Source organism: Pan troglodytes, chromosome 4, assembly GCF_028858775.2.
Source record: "Pan troglodytes isolate AG18354 chromosome 4, NHGRI_mPanTro3-v2.0_pri, whole genome shotgun sequence".
NCBI classification, from domain to species: Eukaryota; Metazoa; Chordata; class Mammalia; order Primates; family Hominidae; genus Pan; species Pan troglodytes.
In genome coordinates, this window is record NC_072402.2 from 29,722,197 (window position 1) to 29,748,006 (window position 25,810).

The 25,810-nt window shown below is 33.2% G+C and overlaps 1 long non-coding RNA gene across 1 annotated transcript; it reads left to right on the forward strand.

Annotated features, from left to right (window-relative positions):
• The first annotated feature begins 1,173 nt into the window (after window positions 1-1,173).
• LOC107974671 (uncharacterized) lies at window positions 1,174-25,446 on the forward strand. Its single transcript, XR_010157184.1, has 3 exons — window positions 1,174-1,591; window positions 21,950-22,095; window positions 23,413-25,446. It is a non-coding gene; the product is annotated as an uncharacterized LOC107974671 (long non-coding RNA).
• The last annotated feature ends 364 nt before the right edge of the window (window positions 25,447-25,810 follow it).

Consider the following 25,810-nt stretch of genomic DNA (forward strand, 5'->3'; position numbering starts at 1 on the left):
CATACCTTTTTACCCAGGACTGGAATATTTGACTTTTTCCCCATGATCTTCTGTACCATCTGCAGTTTGGATAGTGCTTTGCTTATACATTGAAAGTCACTATTTGGTATGTAATATGTTTATTCTATCACTGCCAGTTTAGATGGAGAAAAATACAGTAGAAATTCACGAGAAAGACTTGGACTTATAACTAAGGTTTACAGGCTGTTACCTGAGTAGCGTGTAATGGTCATTAATAAAAAATGCCACTATGTCCTACTTTAACAGGTATTTCCATATTCAAATTCTTAATCAAATCATGTTTTTGTAAAACAGACATACTCTTGATCTCAAATAAATGAAACATGCATTTATTTAAAAACATACAGTTCAGTTTTCAAAATCTGATATTTTTGTTATTTTAAAATCTGATATGAAAAAACCTTTAAATTAAAAAAAATACAGTTTTAGTTTTTGGTTTTTTTTTTCTCCCATCAGTTGGAAGACACTGATTTTCTTTGCTGGAGGTGGAAATTTAAAAGAGTAATATTATATTGTTACTTTTAAAGTTTAAGTCTAGGAAAAGTTGAGGTTTTGTTTTCCTTGAAGTATTGAACCACATTAAAAAAAAAACCCATCATTTCATTTATTAACTGTAGAAAGAAGACCAAAGTAAATTCACCAAGTAGATAGGTTTACCAGGCTAAAAAATATAAAAGTGTAAAGAAAGTACTGCATATTGTCACATATCTATCTCCTCTTTAGACAATACATAAAACTTTACTTTTTAAATGCTTATGTGTACAGGTATTGTGCTAGATCTTGTGACCAGTAAAAAGATAACAAATAACAAAACTATAAAATTAACATAAATAAGATGAATAGCAATAAATATAAAGGCTATAAAATAAAATGTAGAATAAACAAAAATCTTATAAATGCCATAACAAGGATACTTCTGACAATTATGAAAGTATAAACAAGAAAGTGTTTCAATTTGAATGAGAGGGTTAGTTAATTTATTGTCTAGAAATGACATTTAAGTTGGTCCTTGAGAAATGTTAGAATTTTTATAGCAGTGATAATGGAAAGGCATTCTAAGTGGATAAAAACTGTGGTTAGAAACATAGACTGGAGAGCAGGGTATCTGAAACAATGCTGAGCCATTGTTTGCTAATAGTGGACTATGTAAGCAAGGCAGTAGAATATAGGCTAGAAGGGTATATTGAAGCCAAATTAAAGAAGGATGTGAAGGTTAGGCTAAGAAGTGTGATGAGCTTTATTTAGGTAATAGGCAATGAGGAGAAATTGAAACATGAAGGAACATAATTTGAGGTGTGATTATTTGAGTTTTTAAAATATTATCACTGTGCATCAGAATGGGTTAGGGAAGGCTTAAATCCTGGATGCTGGCTCAGCACCTATTAGAGCAATTAAAATGAGAAATGATGCAGACTAAACTAGAATTTCAGGTAAAAATAGGAAAAATATGGTATACGCGTTAAAAAATGGTATAGGCGTTAAAAAACTACACTTGACTGAGTTAGAATATGGAGGAAAAGGAAGTATGGAGATCAGAAGAAAACATCAGGATTTGGGAGCTTGGACACAGGTAAGAGAAGTGGTCTGGGGATGGTAAAAGTCATCAGCCTACCACTTGGGGTCAGGGATAGGTCTAGCCATTTAGATGTGAAAACAGAAAGATAGTGCCTGAAGCATTGTCCTCATTCCTAAAACTTCCAGTGATGGGAACATTAAAACTAGTAGTAACCCAATGTTTCTGTCAAAAGAACATGAATTCAGCTCTGATATTGGGAACCATGTCATTGGAATGTATTTTACCCCTTCAAAACTAGTACAACGAGTCCAATGATAGGAAGTATATGCTTCCTTCTCCCCAACAACATTCTACTTATGATTTGACTGTGTAATGCTTAATTTTAGGTATCTACTTGATTGGATTGAGGAATGCCTAGATGGCTGAGGAAACACTGTGTTTGGGTGTGTCTTTGAAGGGGTGTCCAGAGGAGATTGACATATAAATCAGTGGACTGAGAGAGTAAGCCCTGCCCTCAGTGTGGGCGGGCACCATCCTATGACTGGTATCTTCAATGGGACAAACTGGGAAGGCAGATTTTCTTTCTCATTGGTCTCTTCCTCTCTTCTGGAGTTGGACGCTTTACTCCTCCTAATCTTGGACATCAGATTCCAGGTTCTTTGGATTTTGGACTCTGAGACCTGCACCAGGAGCCTCCTGGGGGCTCTTCGGCCTTCAGCCTCGAACTGGGGGTTGCACAGTGGGCTTCCCTGGGTCTCAGGCTTGCTAAGTGAGTCGCATTACCTCTACCGGCTTCTTTGGCTCCCCAGCTTGCAGAGGGCCTATTGTCGGACTTTTCCACATTTGCGATCTTGTGAAATCTTCTCATACATCGTATTGGTTCTGTCTCTCCAGAGAACCAACAATGTGTTTAGTATCAAGCTACATAGAAGTTAGAGTTGAAGTCTGGAAGAAAGAAAAATCAGTGTAATGGGGAAAAAAAGAGAAAAAAGTTAGTTAGGGAAAGCACTTGGAAGAATATTCGCATTCCGTATGCAGTCATCATTTGTTAACTCTCTCCCTACGGTTCACTCTGACATAGTTCTAATACATAGTGGCAATATGTTTGGGTGTGATAATTCCAGCTCCAGCTTCAGCAGTGAATCTCACCTAATTCACTAGGCTCAGGTGATCCTCTTGCCTCAGCCAACTAGCTGGGACTACAGGCTTGTGCCACTGTGCCCAGCTAATTTTTGTATTTTTTAGTAAAGATGAAGTTTTGCCATATTGCCCAGGCTGGTTCTTGAACTCCTGGGCTCAAGCGATCCACCTGCTTTGGCCTCCCAGAGTGCTGGGATTACAGGCATGAGCCAAAGCTCCTGGCCTCTGAGTTCATTGAAGATGAAATTTCTTTTCCTGCTTTTTTTGTTAAGTTTACGGGTTTCAGGAAGAAGAATGAAGTAATCAACAACAGATTACTTGCTTTGGAATTTATAAACACATTTGGGATAATCAAGAAAGTAGTTTTATTCCAGTAGTGGCGATGAATGCCAAATGGCAACAGTTTGAGGACTGATTAGGTTGAGTAAATGAAGGCAACATAAACATAATGTTTTCTCATATGTTAGAACCTTAACTTGATAATTTGGTAGATTAATTCTATGAGAAATATAAAACTGTGCCTTAACACAAGAAGTTGAGTTTATTAGTACACAGTTTATTAGTACTAGGCTGTGCTTTTGCACAGTTTCCTCTGCCAAAAATAAAATCTCCCCCTTTATTCACTTGTTAAATTTTCATGCTTCAATATAGAGTGGAGAAAATTAAAATGATAAGAGAATATAGTTGATAGAATAAAAGTCTAGAGGAAGTAAAGAGACCTGGTTTACCTCCCGAGTTCAGAGCTGAATGTACCTTCCTCTAAAATTAATAACAAAAAAAGGATGGGAGAAGAATTATGGGCATTTTAAAATTGTGAGTAAAATGAAGGAATAACTACCTGAAGAACTCATTTTTGAAAATAATTTAAGTAGAATTATCTGCACAAAATAAGGGAAATGGACAGCAGACTGGAAAGTAAAACAAGTAGTGGGTGCTGAGATGTGTAGGGAATAAAATTGGAACTCAGCTAGAAAAACATTAAAAGATATCTGATTAGAACTGAAAGCTTCTCCATGTTTAGGGTGCATGAATATGTAGTGAAAACAATTAGCAAATTTTCATGATTTTCTATGGCAACACCTGTGTAGAAGCAGTAGGGGCTAAACCATACTGCAATTTGTCAGGGGGTTAAAATTGGCAGGTCCGATGTGTTGCAAGTGGTCACCGAGATAGATAATTCTAGGAAGCAAATAGAGCATTGTTGAAAGGAGTTACTGTGTCTTTCCAAACTGGATGGAAAGCCAAATGATGTGGCAATAATAAATGGGAAAATAGTGGTGTGTCAAATAATGAAAGTCTTAATGAGCTCTAAGTTGGCTGTGGGAAAGAAAGAAGTGACAGGATTTGAAAGTGATTTTGTGGAGAGTATGTAAATAGAGTCTGATGGTGGTGGCACAAGGGTTTGTAAAGAAATCAGAAAATATTGTTAGAGTTTTTATAGAGATTACAAACTAGTTTGGTAGGCAAAACATATATATATGCATATTTACATATTTTACATATGATAATGATTATTTAAAAATTAGGTGGGAGGTACTGATTGTAAGTGTTCTTAATATTCACAGACAGGAAATGTCTTGTCAAAGGAATTTGGCCTGGGACTGAAGGATAAGTCCATTTTAGTTAAATAGATGGAAAAAGGGATCTATTCTATGTGTTTTAGGAACACAATATGAACAAACATGGATATGAGGAAAGACCAAACCAAACACTAAGGATAACGATGACAATAATAGCAATAACAACTTGTTATGCACTGAGTTTACGTATATGATTTTATATAATCTCTATAGTAACCTTGTCAAATAGATATTACCCCAGTTTGTGCATGAGGACATGGAAACCTAGTACTTGCCTTAAAACATGGTAAGAGTACCAGAAATCAAATTAAGATTTGTCTGATATCGAAGACATGTGCTTAATAAATAGGTTTTATTGCTTTTTAATATGGACCTACATGGCTATTTCAAGGATTGCTTCCCATTGATTATGGGGAAATGTACCCTTTAATTTGCTCTGTGAGTAGTTAAGGTCCCTTCCTATCCTACATTTCAGCCACCCTAGAGTTCTCTGTTATTCAAAGGCACCACACTCTCACATGTCCTGTGCTTTTGTTCTTTGCTTTTCTACCAAAAATTACCCTTACCCATTTATTCACCCATCAAACTCCTATACATTCTTTATTTCCTTGTGCCTTCTTTCAAGATCCAATTCAAACATATGTTTTGGTAAAGTTTTCCTTTACTAATCTATATGATTAATTATTCTTTCCTTTGTGACATATGTACAGACATGATGCTAATCACATTATATTAATTTTTTTATGTTTGCCTTTTCTTTTAGAATGTAAATTTCTTGAGAATGCAGTCTTGGTCTTATTTATTTATTTTTTATTAAGAGGGAGTCTCGCTCTGTTGCCCAGGATAGAGTGCATTGGTGCGATCTCTGCTCACTGCAACCACTGCCACCCAGGTTCAAATGATTCTTGTGACTCAGCCTCCTGAGTAGCTGGAACTACAGGCATGTGCCACCACACCTGGCTAATTTTTTTGTATTTTTAGTAGAAATGGGGCTTCGCCGTGTTGGCCAGGCTGGTCTCGAACTCCTGACCTCAGGTGATCCACCTGCCTCAGCCTCTCAAAGTGCTGGCATTACAGGTGTGAGCCACTGTGCCCCACCCATAGTCTTATTTATATTTGTGTCTTCAGTGCCTTATAGTGTCTAACATAAGTATTGCTCAATTAATATTTTTTGAATTAATGAATGCTCAAATGAAAGATAGGTAAGTTGGGACAGATTTATGAAAGGCAGACAAGAGTGTGGATTTATTGCATGGATTAGTGGTTGTCAACCTGTGTTCTGTTGCATCCGTGGGGCCATTTCAACAGGGTTTTAGGCTTTTATCAGTGCAGAACTGCTCTTATATATTTTGCATAGTGAATTTCTATGTAAAATTTCATTCAAACAAAAGCTTCTATAGCCAAAAACTCTTCAGAAACCACTGAAAAGTGATAGAGCATTACAAATTTTTCAACAGGGGAATGACAACGTAAAGGGGTTATTTCAAAGATAATTTGGCATAGATACTTCTAGACTCTCCCCTTCATCTGTGTGTGGGTATGTATATCAGATATCTATCTATCTGTTATCTATCTATTATCTATCTATTATCTATCTATTATCTATCTATCTATCTATCTATCTATCTATCTATCTATCTATCATCTATCTATCATCTATCCACATCCACATGTATAATTTTAGATCTTACAAAATTCACCTAACTTAGGCTTGGCTGACTGAGGCTCTAGACTTATTTAGGGGTGTTTCCTGGTTCTTAGGCAGATGTTCATACTCAACATTGTGCTTTGATGTGAATGTTACATTGCTCAGTGGGGAGCTGCTCAAATCTGTTTTGTTACTGCATATAAATGATTCAGAACACATACACTAAATGAAAGGTCTCAGTGTCTCAAGTGTTTTATCTACATGAGGCCAAAACCCCAGATATTGGGAGACATTTGGATCATTCAGTTTTCTCTTTTTCATATGAATGCTTTGGTGTCATGTAGACATTGCCTCAGTAGATATATCTTCAAGGATTAGATTTATGGAGTTCTCCGTAACAGGGAAGACCAGAGAGACCATTTATCTTGAGCACTTAGAAATGTGAATGTATTCTTGTTTAATTGTTTGGTTTCTGAACTTCACAAAGAACAGCTGGAGATAGAATTCTGTAATTCCTAATGCTAATAAACTGATATTGTGGATAGCTCTATGTTTATAAAGTGGTTATTATGTTCTATGGGATTAAATACGACATTTGTGTCTGTGCATGGACAGAATTAATCCTGAATGCAAATAATAATACAACAAAGTGTTTGGCCTTATATCCTGTCAAAAACACTCAGTGCTGTTAGTCATGGTGGTTAATTTTATCATAAAATATCTGTCGAAAACATACCACTGTTCTTAAGATTCTAAAGGGTTATTTCAATTTCAGAAAACCAAGGATTTGAAATATTTCCCTTTCAGCTTCTAGGTAAACTGTGATTATAACTTTTTGTAACTCTTTAAATAATTTCATTTTTCTGGTAGAAATTTCAGAATGTTTTAGAGAGCATCAAAGTGATTTTTTAAAATGATATATAATAAATACAACTTCATTTCATGCCTGAAAACATCAGGTATCACGTAAATCCCTGAAACTTATTTTCCTATGTCTCACCACATAACTACAATCTGGAGACGGAAATTACTATCATCCAATTAATTCTGAGTTACTAAGTGCAGAAGCAAGATGTAAATGACAAAATATTGAAATGAGAACTACTTAATTTCTTGTGATAGAAGCATAAGTAAAATGAATGTGTAAATGTTTCAGTAATTCTACATTCTTTTATTCATTTTACAAGTATTAAGTGCATGCAGTGCCAACACTGTTCTAAATCCTGAGAATTCTACAGGTCTGAATAAAATCCAGCCCCGAAATGTAAGATCGCAGATAAATAGAAGGGATAGACCCTTGCCTGTAAATGTGGGAGAAGCTCCCTTAAAGGAATTCCACTTAATTGAACTGTATGACATCAACTGATGCTGTCTGTTCCTACTGTGACATGTAATTGATAGTTTTCCATGGTGCACTGAGAGTTAGGTTAATTTGGGGATGTTTTCTGCATTCACCACAAAAATAGTCTTACATACTTAGCAGGAGAATGGACTATTTTTTCCCAATTATGTTTATACCAATTGAACTTATTTTTTTAAAAAAATACACATAAAATAGTGTATACAACAGAGAGACACAACTTTAATTATAATAATAAATGAAATATATATGTTCCCACTGGTTTAATAAATAGAGCAATACTAATACTTTACCACCCTGCACTGTGAACTCTATCTTAATAATTGTATAATTTAAATATTATATAAATGGATAACATATGGATATAAAAGAAAAATAATTGTCATTTAAATGAGAACTTTGTAGAATGATTTGAAAATATTTGATAAATATTAGTGACTAAAATCATTATTGATTTACGGTACGAGTAAAAATCATGTAAAGACTGACAAAAAATATTAAATGTATCTTTCTTTAGAATATTTTATCTTTAATATGTCTTTCCACTTGAAGAGCTACTTTACAGTGATACTGAAAAAATAAGTTCAGTTGTCCCTAGACAGGTAAAACAAATTCCTGTTTCTTTATGGCATTTTGTCTTTTGTTAGCATTGTCAGTATGAATATGCACAGATTGTTGTATTATTTAATGTTCTGAATTTTTCTTGAATCTATCTCTTCTGTGAGTCTATAATAATGACAAAAAAGTAAGCACCAGAAAGGGAAACATATTTTTTTTTCTCAAAATTATTCAGTGATTCTTTAAATCTTAGAATTACAAGTAGGCGAGATCAGCTAAGTCAACAAAAACTGATAGACATAGATAAAAACAAAGCCCTTAAGATTATTTCAGGTTATTATTTTCGTGCCCTGTGTTTTACTTCTCAGGTAGCTGAGACAGACATTTTAGGAATGGAGAAAAATGAGAACTCTTAATTTAGAGACAAATAGAATATGAACATTTCAATTTTACTGATTTAATATTAGAAATACAAGCACTTTTAAATTCAAAGAAAAAGAGACCATAAAATATTTAAGCTTTGGGGGATATGCATTAAATATTTCTTGAAATGTTTCTACTGGAAATAAGATGTATTAAAATATTTCACTTTTAATGAAGAAATATACAGAAAATTAATTTAAAAAATTAATATGGTTTTTTAAATTGGTGATTTTAAAATGTACTCTAACATTAGAATTTTATTCATCTGCTTTCTTTTATGTTGTTGTTGTTATAGCAAACCAAACTGTATTTTATATGAATTTAGGGAGTACAATTTTCTTAAACAGAGTGAAAAGGAATGAAAAATTATTTAATCAGGTTCCACAATCTCTACTTCTGACTGACAGCAGAGCATTCTTATTACATGGAAATGCAGGGTGATTTATCTTTATTCCAGCAAATTGCTGAAAGGTTCACAATGTATGTGAAAAACAGCTTTGTTATTCAGAGTAAAGTGGAAGAAATTGGAGATCCATACTTTTGAGTTTCTTTTCATCTTTTTGGCATTTTAAAAATTATATTTGCAGATTTTATGTCATGGCAGGTATTCTATTATCTTTAACTTGAAAAAAAAGGAGATATGAGTATACTTTGCTGTACTTCCTTTAACTTTTCCTCTTTGAAGAAGTCGAATGCTAATGACATTACCCAGTACTGCCTGGTGAAGGTGGGGTGGGGGGTGTTTTACTGATTTAGATAGATAGAATGTGCCTTGAATAATCAGTCATGTGCCTTTTTCAGTCACTATTTTATATTTAATCTTTTGGGTTTCGTGTCTCTAATTTGTAAATTATTCAGGCTTCTGAATTATATTCTGGCTTTCTTTTTCTGAATCATTTTACTATTCATTACCATCTTTACTTGGAAAAAAATCAAACTAGATTCTTTTAGTCTTTGTTTATGGCTATAAGTGGGAAAATGTTTGGCATGATGTTGGATTTAAACTACTGGATACATTTAGCTTTAGAAAATTCATCAGTTGCCACTGGTCTTAAGTCAAACTTCTTGGATAACCCCATCCAATATCATATGGTGTCAGTTTGTGATTGCCTATGATACTTATGTCTGTACCTTTGGCTTAGATCTCTTTTCCATGATGTAGAACCACATATCCAGCAATCTTATGGACAACTCCACCTGTATGTCCAACACCAGCTGTAACTCAGTATGTTCAACACTGAGTTTCATCTCCTCTCCTTATATATTTCACATCTAGTCACACAACCATTCATCCCAAGTCCCCAGAAAAATATGAATATATGTATATGCGTATATGTTGCCAGAAAAAATATATATGTATATGTATAAAATCTTAAATATATATATTCCTCACAGTATATATATACAGTATACATATATTCCTCACAGTATATATATATATTCCTCACAGTATATATATGTACAGTATATATAGTATATATAGTATGTATAGTATGTATGTATATATAGTATGTATATAGTATATATAGTATATATATAGTATGTATAGTATACATGGTATATATAGTATATAGTATATATAGTATACATAGTATATATAGTATATAGTATATATAGTACATAGTATATATAGTATATAGCATATATAGTATATATAGTATATAGCATATAGAGCATATATAGTATATACAGTATATATAGTGTATATAGTATATATTGTATATATAGTGTATATAGTATATATAGTGTATAGTATATATAGTGTATATATTATATAATGTATATAGTATATACAGTATATGATGTATATAGTGTATATAGTGTATATATAGTATATATAGTATATATATACTATATGTAGTATATATACTATATGTAGTATATATAGTATATATAGCATATATAGTATAGTATATGTATAGTATATATAGTATATATAGTATAGTATATGTATAGTATATATAGTATATACAGTGTATATATAGCGTATATACAGTATATATAGTATATACAGTGTATATATAGCGTATATACAGTATATATAGTATATATACAGTATATATAGCATATATACAGTATATACAGTATATATACAGTATATACAGTATATAGAGTATATAGCATATATAGAGTATATATAGTATATAGAGTATATATAGTATATATAGAGTATATAGTATATATAGTATATGGAGTATATAGTATATATAGTGTATATATATTCCTCACAGTATATATATAGTGTATATAAATTCTTCACAGTATATATAGTATATATAGTATATCTATTATTCCTCACAGTATTTATAGTATATATATTATTCCTCACTGTATATATACAGTATGTATGTGTACTGTATACATACTGTATATAGTATATACTGTGTATATAGTAATACTGTATATAGTATATATGTATACTGTATATATACTGTGAGGAATAATATACATACTATATATACTGTGAGGAATAATAGATATACTATATATACTGTGAGGAATATATATACTATATATGTAGTACATATAGTGTATATATATACTACATATATAATATATAGTGCATATATATACTACATATATAATATATATAGTGTATATATATACTATATATACACTGTGGGGAATAATATATATACTATATAATTTATATACTATATATACCATGAGGAATAATGTATATACTATATATATACTGTATATACATACTGTGAGGAATATATATATATATATACACACTGTGAGGAATATATATATATATATACACTGTGAGGAATATATATATATATATACACATATATATATATATACTGTGAGGAATATATATATATATATATTCCCCAATTAACCTAGCTCTCAGTGCACCATGGACATCTATCAATTACATGTTACAGTAGGAACAGAGAACATCAGTTGATGTCATACAGTTCAATTAAGTGGAATTCCTTTAAGGGAGCTTCTTCTACATTTACAGGCAAGGGTCCATCTCTTCTATTTATCTGCGATCTTACGTTTCGGGGCTGGATTTTATTCAGACCTGTAGAATTCTCAGGATTTAGAACAGTGTTGGAACAGTATGCACTTAATAAATATATATATATAAATATATACATATATATATACTGTGAGGAATATATATATACTATATATATATACTGTGAGGAATATATATATATACTGTGAGGAATATATATATATATACTATGAGGTATATATATATATACTATGAGGAATATATATATATATACTGTGAGGAATATATATATGTATATACTGTGAGGAATATATATATAAATATATACTGTGAGGAATATATATATACACACACACACATACATATATATAGATAGATATGGTCTTAGTCAAACCTCTTCTTGGATAACCAAGAATATATATATATATATATATATATATATATATATATATATTCATTCCTCACAGTAAACTAATGTTAGGCTGGGCATGGAGGCTCACATCTGTAATCCCAGCACTTTAAGAAATGTATATACGTATGTGTATAAAATCTTAAGTGATCACACACCCTAATCTATATATGTATATGTATATAACCTAATGTATATATGTATATGTATAAACCTAATGTACATATGTATATGTGTAATCTAATGTATATATGTATATGTATACTACCTGACGTATATATGTATATGTATAAAATCTTAAGTGATCATGCACCCTAACAAAACTAATGTCCCATATATTCCTCACAGTAAACTAATGTCAGGCTGGTCATGGTGGCTCACACCTGTAATCCCAGCACTTTAAGAACGTGAGGCAGGAGTATCACTTAGACCCAGGAGTTCAAGGCCAACCTGGGCAACATAGGGAGACCCTGTATCTACATAAAAAAATAATAAAATAAAATAAAATAAAATAAAAAATAAAAAAAATACAATGATTATTTGGACATGGTGGTGGATGCCTGTGGTCCCAGCTGCTTGGAAGGCTAAGATGAGAGGACTGCTTGAGCCTGTGGGGTCAAGGCTGCAGTGAGCAGTGATCGCACCATTGCACTCCAGCCTGGGTGAGAGAGACACCTTGTCTCAAAGAAAGCAATAAACAAGAAACAAAAAAATCTCGTTAGCTTTTATAACCTCCATTTTATAGGTGAGTAAACTTGTCTAAGGATCAGACTCAGACTTATGTGAGGTGATATAGTTAGTAAATGACAGAGCTGAGGATCTAGAGCTATTTAATGTCCATATTCTTTGTACCACATAGACTGACTTAATTTACAGTTCTTTTGACTTTTGATTTCTTTACTCAATCAGCTAACTTGTCTCCAACTAGACTTTCCAGAAGGAAGAGAATCCAAATGAATATTTGAAAGAGAAGTAAAATGGTACTTATTGATAGAGAAATTTTTATTGATGTAATTTTGCTCTAAGTGAAAAAGGAAGTAATTGATAAATATGACTAAATTTATTAGTCATATTTCCAGTTTCTTAATCAAAATTGTAATCAAAATAGGCTCATCCTGTACTCTCCAAAAGTTAAAAAATAATTATAGTAATCAAAGCAATGTTTAGCAGTATTTTCTTGATGGGGTACCAATTTATAAAAATGTACAGCTAAACTTTCATTTCTTTTAAATTTTTATTGTGTTTTTATGCAAATGAATTTGTTAATATATTTGCAATGCTCAATATTGATAGATACGTATATATTTATGACATATACAAAACAATCATATTGTTCCTCTTGTTATTGTGGAATTATTAGTTTTGTTCTCACTACTTCATAAAATAAATTATGTGTCAGTTTCAGAGAGAAATGTAGTTTCAGTGTGTATTAATCTAGGTAAGAGGCAATATGGCATCTTATAAATATTAACAGTTTATTCTGAATTTTTAAGATTTGAGTTTATTGTGATTTTTAAACAGCTGTGACTTATAAATTATATATCTATCCCATCCCTTGCTGGGTAATATTTTTAAAGTTTCAAAAATGAAATATACTTTCCAGGGGGCATCTGTTTTGAGAAAATGAATACAACAGAGTTATTATCCTTTGGATTCTTAAAACATATTGACTTATCCTTATGATTATTCATTATGACTTCAAAGGAGAAAAATTAAACTTAAATAACTTTCTACTTTTGTAGTATAAGAACAAAAAGTAAGCTGGCAACAGGCAGAGGGAGGGAGAGCAAGATTGCTACGTAGAGTACTAATTCTTTCACCCTGTCAGAATGAGAATAAGATGCTTTATGTGACCAGCATTTAAATTCCTCAGGGAAAAAAGGAGATAACTGTAATCTTCCATGCATCAGAATAAGTGGCAAATTAAAAAAAAAAAAAGGAATCCAGTACAAGAGCCATGCTTATTTTTGGAGCTTTAAATTTGCCTTTGTCCTGATGTTTAAAATATAGTCCTCATCATCTGAATACACACCTTTTAAAATCAAAGATTATTGTTGCCATGCTTGATTTAGTGTAGTTTAGGATAAACTCCAATAGGATCTAAGTCATATAATCATTTGGATTTAGATGAGCAAGAACAAGATTATTAAGAGACTCAAGCAATCTAGCTTCAAACTATAAACTTCCTTGTGGCTAATCTAACAAAAATATCAAATTGGCACAATTTGACTCTGCAAAGCAGATTTTATTTTGTTTGAAAACATGAGTATTTGACAATAAAAAATCAGAATTATTTGGTGTATTCTACAGGTACATGTGTAGATTGCAACCTCAGAAAAGTTGAAGAAATACTATTTTTGATATAGTTGATTAAAAGTAACAAAAGTAGCTAATCAGCTAGTTAACAGTGTTTGAAAAATACAAACTGTTGGGAGAGAATACCAACTGAAAGCAAGTAATCAAGAGACAGCTGGAAAGAAGAATTAAAAAAATAAAAATTCTAAGAGCAAATGTAATTGATGAAATAAATTCTGCATATGAAAACCTGAAGTCACAAAAATGATTAACCAGAAGGCTGGTGTTTAATTTCAATGGAAAGTATTCTTTATCTAATGAGATTAACCCAAAGGACCTGTTAACAATGCCTTACATGTATTTCAAAATATTGTCTACTTAACAGAGGCCTGGGACAAACAAACTTTTAACTGAAGAACTGAAGATGCCAGAGCTAATATAAGGATAATCAGGGGGAAAAAAGAAAAACAGCAAAGTAACTCTGAAATTTAATGTAAATCAGTGAAAAAAAATTCTTCTATTCTTAAATTTGGATTCAACCTAGCGATTTATTCAATGAATTGCAATACTCTTGACCATATCTTTTTGTAGTTCTCAATAGTAATGTAGCATTTTGCCTATTGAGCTTGATTGCAAAAGTTGCCCAGGAATTAACATGAGGTAGGTATGTTAAGAATTCAGAATTTTGTAGGAGGAACTATAAATCAATTGAGGGGAATCAAGACTCCTAAAATGTTTTGGAAATGGAGCAACCTACACTATGTTATCTTATGTTAGGTAGATCAAGGCATTTCACGAAGAATTGTCTTGAGGCAGTATATCTTTCCCCCCAAAGGATTGGTGTGGTTGTCAAAACTTATGGTGGTTACATGTCCTTTGATACATTTGAACAATTAAGGCCAGTTGCTGAGATAGAACTTTATCAGAAATTATATTGTTGATTAGGACTCAATGCCAAGGTAGTTTGATTTTCCCTCCCCATCTTCAATCCTGGCCTAGCTAGAACCCTGGCCTACCTTGCTGTCTCTCTTGCCCTGCCCTTTAAAAATCCACTGTGAGGCACATATTTTAATCTGTCTTTGCTTGTGGGGCAAAGAAGGTAGTAGCATTTCTGAGCCTACCACATATATTCAGGTAGCTTCATACCAGTGTTTCTATTCTTTACAATAAATGTTATTGGTCATATATAACCTTCTAGTGACTCGATTCTACATATCTTGTCAGAGATATTGGATATGAAGTGATGAATTAAAAAAATACATATAAAATTTAATTCAAAGCATTTAATTACTGAGATAAGCTTGAGGCAGATAGAGATGACGAAATATTTGTGAAGGAAATGTAGAACAAAGTACATTTGTTGGCATATCATATAATTCAATGGAAATAAAATTGTTTTGATCTTTTACCATATCTGTAGCTATTTCTGTATTCACTTTTTACATAAAGTAATAAATTATATTTAAAATTTTCATGATATTTGGACATGACCATTTTAAATATAAATGTTTATATTTTTTCTGGTAAATTTTTTTCTGTTAGTTATAAGTCTATTTAGAAACATCAATGAAATAATTTGTGGAACCTTAATTTCTATTTATATCAATTTGCATGTGTGTAGCATTGCTTATGCAAAATAAATGAAAGCAAGAACTAAGAAATCTAAATAAATATACATTTAATTTTTATTTTAAAATTTAAAATTATGCACATTTGTAGATGTCTAGAAACACAATTAAGCAATTAATTATTGCACAGACGAACTAAGAAGTTATTAAAACATTAGCATATTGTGGGATTGCTATTTGAATTTATTTATTTATTTATTTATTTATTTATATTTCTTCAACATATCAAACTGAATGGCTTAGACTCTTGCAAATGGATCATTGAATCAATCAAATTCTAGAAATGACATGCATTAGAAATGAGTCAGAGTATGGCCTAAAGCAAACCTGGCCAAATACCATGATCCCCAGAAAAGCTTTTTTAAAATACAAACACCCAGGCTTTCTCCTTGGAGATTTTTATTCCATAAGGGGAAATAACTGAATATTTTAAAGTAGGATCTTAAAAAGTATTCCATTTCCTTTTTTTTTTAAATTTTCCTCCATCATATTTCCTTGCCTGCTTTGGTATTATTCTATACAAATATTTCCTTAATTGAGCTCTGCTGCCGTATTCTCAAGGGTTGGCAGATTTTCTGTTTTTAAATGTTGTGATTAAATTTGATAATATATTGTTTGATTCTATTTATATGAGATGTCAAGAATAAGCAAATTTATAGGGACAGAAGGTAGATTAGTGGTTGCCTGGGGTAGGGAGAGAGGGAAAATGAGAGAGACTGCTGATGGTTATGGGGCTTTCTTTTTGGGGTCATGAAAATGTTCTGGAATAGACAAAGGTGATGGTTGCCCAAACTTACTAATATGCTAAAAACCACAGATGCTAGTTTACTTTAAACGGGTGAATTTTATGGTATTCGAAAAAAATCTCAATTTTAAAAAGTGATAAAGCAAAAACAATGTTTGATGATAACACAGAATTTGATATTAGCATGTTCTGCGTTTTGTGGATTACTGCCAAATAACCTACTGCCAAATAAGCCTGATATTGTTGGTATCAACTTGTGATACATAATAATCAGAAGTAAATGGAAAATTTAAAAGAGGAGGATTTGATATATAAAAAACATATTTGGACAAGAAAATGTCAAATAGGTTTCACAGTTTTTCAAATAGAGGAAAGTGGTGAGGGAATTGAATTGGTACAGTACAAATGCTAGAACAGGCAAGCCAAACTCAGAGAGTGGGCACCGGAAAGTCAGCATATTTACATTGTGATCAACATTGTGCGTTTCATAAGGCAAACTATGCTTGAAAATCAGCCCGTGTTTTTAATTTCATCATCTTTTTAACACCATGTCAAGCTAATTTTTTATTTTAAAAGGAGAGATTATTTCCTTTATGGAAATTTCCCTTTGTTGGTGGCTGTGATAGTCCATCTTTGGAACCACCCTCCTCTTTTTATTTTATTTTTATTTTTTCTCCTCTTTTTAAAAACGATTTTTTTCTTTTTTGTACCTCATTTGTACTTGCTTTTACATCTATAGATAGATAGAGATAGATATGTGTATATATATAATAAATATATATATTAAACCTATATATCTATTTTAGAAGAAGAGCACAATGAAAACTGTAAGAAGGAATCAAAAATAATCTGAGCTCATCTTCATTTATCTTGTAATTAACCACCCAAGGATTTTCTTAAGAATTTTATTTTATTTTTTTCTTTTATTATTATACTTTAAGTTTTAGGGTAATGTGCACATTGTGCAGGTTAGTTACATATGTATACGTGTGCCACGCTGGTGCGCTGCACCCACTAACTCATCATCTAGCATTAGGTATATCTCCCAATGCTATCCCTCCCCCCTCCCCTACCCCACAACAGTCCCCAAAGTGTGATGTTCCCCTTCCTGTGTCCATGTGATCTCATTGTTCAATTCCCACCTATGAGTGAGACTATGCGGTGTTTGGTTTTTTGTTCTTGCAATAGTTTACTGAGAATGATGATTTCCAGTTTCATCCATGCCCCTACAAAGGACATGAACTCATCATTTTTTATGGCTGCATAGTATTCCATGGTGTATATGTGCCACATTTTCTTAATCCAGTCTATCATTGTTGGACATTTGGGTTGGTTCCAAGTCTTTGCTATTGTGAATAGTGCCACAATAAACATACGTGTGCATGTGTCTTTATAGCAGCATGATTTATAGTCCTTTGGGTATATACCCAGTAATGGGATGGCTGGGTCAAATGGTATTTCTAGTTCTAGATCCCTGAGGAATCGCCACACTGACTTCCACAATGGTTGAACTAGTTTACAGTCCCACCAACAGTGTAAAAGTGTTCCTATTTCTCCACATCCTCTCCAGCACCTGTTGTTTCCTGACTTTTTAATGATTGCCATTCTAACTGGTGTGAGATGGTATTTCATTGTGGTTTTGATTTGCATTTCTCTGATGGCCAGTGATGATGAGCATTTTTTCATGTGTTTGAAGACATTTATGCAGCCAAAAAACACATGAAAAAAGAATTTTGTTAAATGAATTTAGAGTGAAGCTTCATGTGAAACAGAATGTTTAAAATGACTGATTATAGGGTTTGCCACATACCCTTCTACCATGTAAATATGTTTATGTTTCTGAATTATTTTGGGGTGAAGAATTTTAATTGGTGATTTTGTTTTTGTTGTTAGTAATGTTTTCATTTTTTAAAAAGTATACACACAGTGTAGAAAGGCAAGAATTGAATTAAAAGTGAATATAATTTTTTAATACTCCTAATAAAAAACAAAATATTGGCCAGGTCACGCCCATAATCCCAGCACTTTGAGAGGCCGAGGCGGGCGAATCACAAGCTCAGGAGATCGAGACCATCCTGGCTAACACGGTGAAGCCCCGTCTCTACCAAAAAAAAAAAAAAAAAAAAAAAAAAAAAAAAATTAGCTGGGCGTGGTGGCGGTGCCTGTAGTCCCAGCTACTCAGGAGGCTGAAGCAGGAGAATGGCGTGAAGCCCGGAATTGGAGCTTGCAGTGAGCTGTGATCGCTCCACTGCACTCCAACCTGGACGACAGAGCGAGACTCTGTCTCAAAAAAATAAATAAATAACTAGCATCATGTCAAATGCTAGTTGCATTAATAAGCAAAAGCTTCAGATATGAGGAATCCATGTAATATTGTAGTAAGAGTATTTCTTCTTAACTTGCTGGTTAGTAACTAAAGCCATTTTATTTATGTGCTTACTATGTGCCTGGACTTGTGTTAAATGTATTATATGGATTCTATTTGCATTTCTATTTTACAGTGGAGAAACTGAGGCTTAGGGAGAATTTTAATAACTATTACATTAGAACAAACAGACAACAAATAGATAAATGGCAGGACCTACAGAATGATACAAGGCAACACATATACACTTTAGATAGGATGAACGTAAATGAACTCAGGTCATCTGCCTCCAGAGCTTGCTTTCTTGCTTTGGTAAACATCATATCATATTCCCACATGCCATGTGGTCTTTCTATAGTAACATCTGACTGTGCTAATTTGGCATAAACAGCAATCATTCAGATATAATTTTTTTGTACACAGCAAAATCTGTTGAAGAACTCTAGTATGTCTTACTCCCAACACTTCAATGAAAACAATGGAATAAGAATTTAAGCTATTTATACTTATGATGGAAAGTATATATAATAAATAAATGATTTTAATAGTGTATACTCACAAGTTACATAATACACACAATGTAACGTTAGTATATTAATGGGAATTAGGTACATTTATTATATTAATAGCATTATTAAAATGGTGGCTAGAGGTGTGTTCTTTTTAATAATGGCATGGCTGTAAGGGTTAATCTAATTGCTTAATTTATCATCATTTCTGTTAAGCATTTCTGTAGTTCCTATGGTGTTTGATAATAGTGCAATCAAGTTTAGAGTCATCGGAACTCTAATTTTGACCCATTGTTTTAATATTTACTAAGTAGCCTATAACTTTATAGCACTACTGATAATACTTTAAAATATTTTTCCACTTCAAAAGGTTGGCAGATTACTTCTCTATTAAAAACTGGATAAGCAAAGACACCTGTAGTAATTGGTTAATAGAGGGCTAATAAATTTATCTAGGAAAATCTTTTTGGATAATGAGGATTTTCACCCATGGCTTAGATTTTCAGTATGATACTCAGTTGTACATAATATTGTCTCATTCATTTATTCTATTTTGTGGGGGAGGGTTGTTTTTTCCAAGCTTTACTTAAATGATAGGCTCTTCAATTCAAGGAGGAAATAAAATTTTAATTTAGCCTCCTTTCTTTCAGAATTAGAGAATTTGATTTTAAATATTTTACTTCATAACTGGTTGTCAATTACCTATTTTATGTATTTCATAAGGTTTATAGTTTTGCTTTTACACTTTCCTTCTTCCTTTGTTATTTTATTTCCTTTTGTTTCTTAGCAATGGAATGATAAATTAATGTTTACTGAACCACAATATCTCTGTTAACTTATCAGTATTAGCCATGGATTCATTTCCCTTTTCATCATGATAAGAAATGCATTGCTTGATAAGAATATATATCCCAGACTGGCAGTTTCCTTGTTGGTATTCTCTGTAGACATCGCTTCCAAGGGAAGAAAATTTGTCTTTTGTTGGCAAATTGTTATTCTGCTTGTTACCTTGCTCTCATTATAATGTCTTCATCTTAGCAGTGCATAATTTCTGTGCACAGTATGTCTTGCTGTGCTTGTGCTGGTTTTAGTACTGAGATGCTGCTTTTGACATGACAGGAGTCAGTGTCCTGGCAGGTGAAATCTTTCAAAGAGCAGAGTGATGAATTAATGAAAATAACTATCTGTGTTTAGATACATAGAGATCATTGACTCATACACTGAGTCAATGTTTATCATGTGCTGCTTGTGAACAGATCAGTATAAAAAGATGTGGAGAATGTATGAGGGAAATGAAAAACTTGATGCCTGACTTTAGGTAGTTTATAATCTATACTCTAGTCATAGTCTCCATATCCAGAGCTTGTGGTGTGGCCATGCAGTTGTAAAGCGAGAAGAAATTCTTTCCCAGAATTACCTTAAGTATTTCTTTCACTTAAAATATGTTAATCTTCCAAACTAAAATCACCTTTCAAGGAAGAGCCAATGGGGTATGTTTCTACCTGCAGCGTATCTAGCTTTAGAAGGCTTCCTCTCTGATGTGGAGAAATAGGAAGGTTTTACACTGTTGGTGGGAGTGTAAATTAGTTCAACAATTGTGGAAGACAGTGTGGAGATTCCTCAAGGATCTAGAACCAGAAATACCATTTGACCCAGCAATCCCATTACTGGGTGTATACCCAAAGGATTATAAATCATTCTACTATAAAGACATATGCACATGTATGTTTATTGTAACACTGTTTGCAATAGCAAAGACTTGGAACCAACCCAAATGTCCACCAACGATAGACTAGATAAGGAAAATGTGGCACATATATACCATGGAATACTATGCAGCCATAAAAAGGATGAGTTCATGTCCTTTGCAGGGACATGGATGAAGCTGGAAACCACCATTCTCAGCAAACTAACACAAGAACAGAAAACCAAACACCGCATGTTCTCACTCATAAGTGGGAGTTGAACAATGAGAACACAGGGAGGGGAACATCACACACCAGGGCCTGTTGGGGGGTGGGGGGCTAGGGGAGGGATAGCATTAACAGAAATACCTAATGTAGATGATGGGTTGATGGGTGCAGCAAACCACCATGGCACATGTATACCTATGTAACAAACCTGCACATTCTGCACATGTATCCCAGAACTTAAAGTACATATATATATATATATACACATACATATATATATACACATACATATATATACACATACATATATATATATATGTACACACACACATACTTAAAAAAGATGACTTCCTCTGTATTAGACACTGAGATAAGCTTTTAATGTGCTGGATATTATTTCTCTCCATAAATCTGTGAGTCTCATATTAGACATAGGAAATAAAGACTTCATGATAGTAAGGAACTCAGGTTTTTCTGACTCTAGAAGCAGAGCTCTTAATTACTGTAGTCAGCTCAAGAAATGCTTCACACACTACATAAATGTATTTCTACCCACCAAACAAAATACAGATGAACCTTGAAAAACATGAATTTGAACTGCATTCATCTACTTCTACTTAATTTTTTTAATTTCAATAAATATATTGTGCTTTCTATATTGGCAGGTACTGAATATGCAAGCAAAGGCGGATCTGAAATCCAGTATCCAGGATGTGAAATCTGCCTTTAGAGAGTTGACTTTTCTTATCTGCACTTCCACAGGGCCAGCTGTGAGAATTATGAGGGGATTTTGGTTTCTGCTGATACCAAGGATCGACTGTCAATTGCACAATTGTCAACAAATTGATTTTCTCGCTTTTCTTAGGTTTTGCTTTTCCATCTTTTATGGAGTATGATTTACTTTCAAATCGCCTCTGAAGAAACCTATTAGTCAGTCAACTGCAGAAAAACTTCTCCATAATATCTACCTGGAATATATCTTGCTTCCATTCACCTTCTTCCTTTGTCAATGTACGTTACTCATGGTTGCAATTCCTACTATGCCACTTTTCAGATGCACATATTCTTCTTCAGAGGCTTGCTGTTGTTATGTTTTTAAGTAGATTCAGGTTTTTATTCTCTCATTACAGAGTTCAGTATTCTTCTCTTTTTTCTTAAAGGGTTGCTCCTCTCTACATTAAAAAAAAGTTTTTCTATCATATGTTCAAGTGTGAATCTAATTAGCTACTGTATAAACAGATAGGATGATATTTTGTGGCTTTATATTAAGCCATTAACAAGCAGACACTTTTTATCTTTCTGGGTTTCAAGGAGAAAAAAATTTAACAATTTTTTTATTCAGCAAAATAACTTGAACATATTTAATATTTTATAGATGTGGTACTTTCAACAGTACTGTGACTCAACACTTTTGCTTTTCCATTTATTTGTAAGGAAAAGGCAGAATGCCATTTGGTTCATTGACAAACAGGATAGAAAATATGTCTTTAGAGTTTGGGTGGTTTGTGAAGAAAGGAATAGGAGTTGAAAGAACATTTGAAGTAGGACCTCAATTCCTTTCTGAGAGGATTCATCTAAATTATATGGAACTGCTGTTCTATGTTCAGGGCATTCTTCATTTGAATCCATTTGGGAAACATTTTGTCCTATAACAGGAGTGGGGGACTTTTAGGATTAGGGTATTTAAAAGGATAGGGCAACACATGTATGTTAATTACTGCTGCTAAATATTTATATCAGAATTTGTAATACACTCCTGTTAAATAATACAGATGTGTTGAAATGTGATAAGAATGTGAAAAGTAACCTAAGTAAAAGATGAAGATGGATTTATAATATTTATAAATATATATTTACAATAGTCAATAAAAAATATTCTTTGTGGGGGTTGAAGAAAAGACCAAGAGCATACAATATATCAACCAACATTCAAGATCTGTCTTCTTCACCTGAATAGGTCCTGAATGTTAGTTGATTCATATTTTGGAACATGAATATTCATGTTTTGGAAGTTAATGCAGAATATTTTTCCTGCTCCGTATAAAAATCATATAAAACATGCAACTGAGACACCGATCTGGGCAAGGGAAAATGAGAGTAATCATCCAATTTTTTCTCATTACTGAGAATTGTCAAAATGCCGTGAGGGTATACTTTGCAATAGATTGGCATTTCACAGTTTACTTTGCACACATCTTAATCATTGTGAATCTAAGAGAAATAGTTAATAAGGCATGGGCTTTTGCAATGAGTTTTGTGCCTAGATGAAGTAAGATGCTGGCACTTACAATATTTCATACAGAATCTTTCTTTGCATTGCTCTCACAGGACTCTCAGGAGGAATACAGTCTTTGTCAGTCATAAAGGAAGGAAGAGTCAATGACATAGGATCCCAAACATGGCTAAAATGTCTCATATCTAATGCTGTACTCCCCCTCTTAACCAAAATTTGTGTCAGGAAAAGGCACAAAACTCCACCAAAGGATTACGGTACCTTAATCCAAGGAAGTTGTATAGAGGCTAGTATTTAAAATTGTCATTTTGATAGGCCCCACTAGTGGATTTTATCCCCTGTTAGGTTGGACAATCCTCAGTACATACACCTTACTACACAAAGGTAAGATTCTGGATGAGTGAGGCATATGCCTGTCTTTCATAAAGTGAGAGCAGGGCTATCAGGAATATCAGTTTGGGAAAGAATAAAGGTCTGGGACCTCACTTTCAGAAAGAGGACATATAGATTTTGAGGATTTAGAAATTGATTTTTAAAAAGTGATCTGTTAATTTTTCATAAACCTTTAGGTCATACATACTTCTGTTTGATTTCAACAGCTTTCTTTGTTATTACCAAAGAGTATTCAATCTCTTATTGTTGTCTGCTGTCTGAAGCCTGTTTTACTAAGATGGCACCTGGGAATGTAGGGAGGAATATTCCTCCCTTCCTTTCTCGTTCTCTTCTTTTTTCTCCCCCACCTTATTATTTTTCTTCTTCCCAACCCCTCCCTTCCTTCCTTCCTTCCTTCCTTCCTAACTTCCTTTCTCCCTCCCTCCCTTCCTTCCTTCCTTCCTGTCTCTGCATGTACACTAACTGACATTTAATGTTCTCTGGAGCCATATGTCTTGCCCACTCAAACTCTGTGCACTCTGCAGGTCTCTAATACTAAATTCTGCAGAGAATATAAATGTGATCTGTGTTAGATTATTTAGGCAAAGTCTGGATGGATACAGTTTTAAACTATATTTAGTAACATTAAGCACACAGATTCAAATCAAGATCTCCTGAATCTAATAATCCAAGTTATAAACTCCTTCTCATTTAGTCATCCCATGAATATTTATTAAGCATCTTGAGCATCTACTCTGTTCCAGGGTCTGTGCTCAGTTGTTTTTTGTTAGTTTGTTTTTTAGACGAAGTTTCACTCTTGTCACCCAGGCTGGAGTGCAATGGCATGATCTCAGCTCACTGCAACCTCCGCCTCCTGAGTTCAAGCAATTCTTCTGCCTCAGCCTCCCGAGTAGCTGGGATTATAGGCGCCTGCTGCCATGCCCAGCTAATTTTTGTATTTTAAGTAGAGACGGGGTTTCACCATGTTGGCTGGGGTGCTCTCGAACTCCTGACCTCAGGTAATCTGCCCGCCTCAGCCTCCCAAAGTGCTGGCATTACAGGTGTGAGCCACCATGCCCAGCCTGTGCTCAGTTTTAAGAAAAATAAGATGTGATCTCTATCCTGCATGAGCTCACAAAGGGCTTTGTGAGATTAAATGATAAGCAAAATTTGCTAATAATTACTATGTAAAAAGAGTTTATAACTGAGAGGTTCACTAAGTATTCTTGGAGAACAAGAGGGGGAAAAATGATTATGTCTTTCCTAGGGGAGTTGGGAAGGCTTTAGAGGGAAGGTCGTGACCTTTGAGCAGTGAAGGTACTTAAAACACAGTTGCTGGGAAAGATCCATTTCAGCTAGTGGCAGAAGATAGACTACTGTTATATACAGGAGAATATATCTCACCAGCTCTCTGTTCTTTATGTGTAACATTTCTAGGTAAACCTAGAAATTTTAAAACTGCAATAGAATCTGAACTGTTAGCTACTGAAAAAGCTGAGAGTGTTGAAGTGAGCAGAATTTGCTTCAAATGCAATATCCAGGGATTTTGGAAGATGTATTTCATTTGATATATTTCCTGTCTGCTTTAAATGTATAATATAGCATATCAAAGTGATCCCATTTTATTACCCAAAATAATGCACTCTATTATTCTTATTCTGTCAGTTTTATTATTGTCTCGTGCAATTAGTAGATTTAAAAATTAATGTCTAACTCAGGATTTCTCAGCTACAGAATTATTAAACTTTAAACCATGGATTCTTTGTTGTGTGGGGGCTGTCCTCTGTGTTGTATGATGATTTAGCAGTATCTCTGAACTTTACCTATTACATACCAGTAGAATACCCTAGTTAGGACAACCAAAAATGTCTCCAGACACTTACCAAGTGCCCCACCGGGGGGCAAAATCACCCCAATTGAGAATTATTGGTTTAGTTTGACTCCAATATTTTCGAGTCTCTTGATTTTTTACATTTTTTAATCAGATGTTGTCCTAGAGTCATCCTTACTTATCATTTATTATAATATTGTTATTACTATAATCATTATTTTGTGCCTGGATGTTCACTAACAATGTATTGTTCTAAGCAGATATAAGTGCTTTCCTTGGTCTCATCCAAG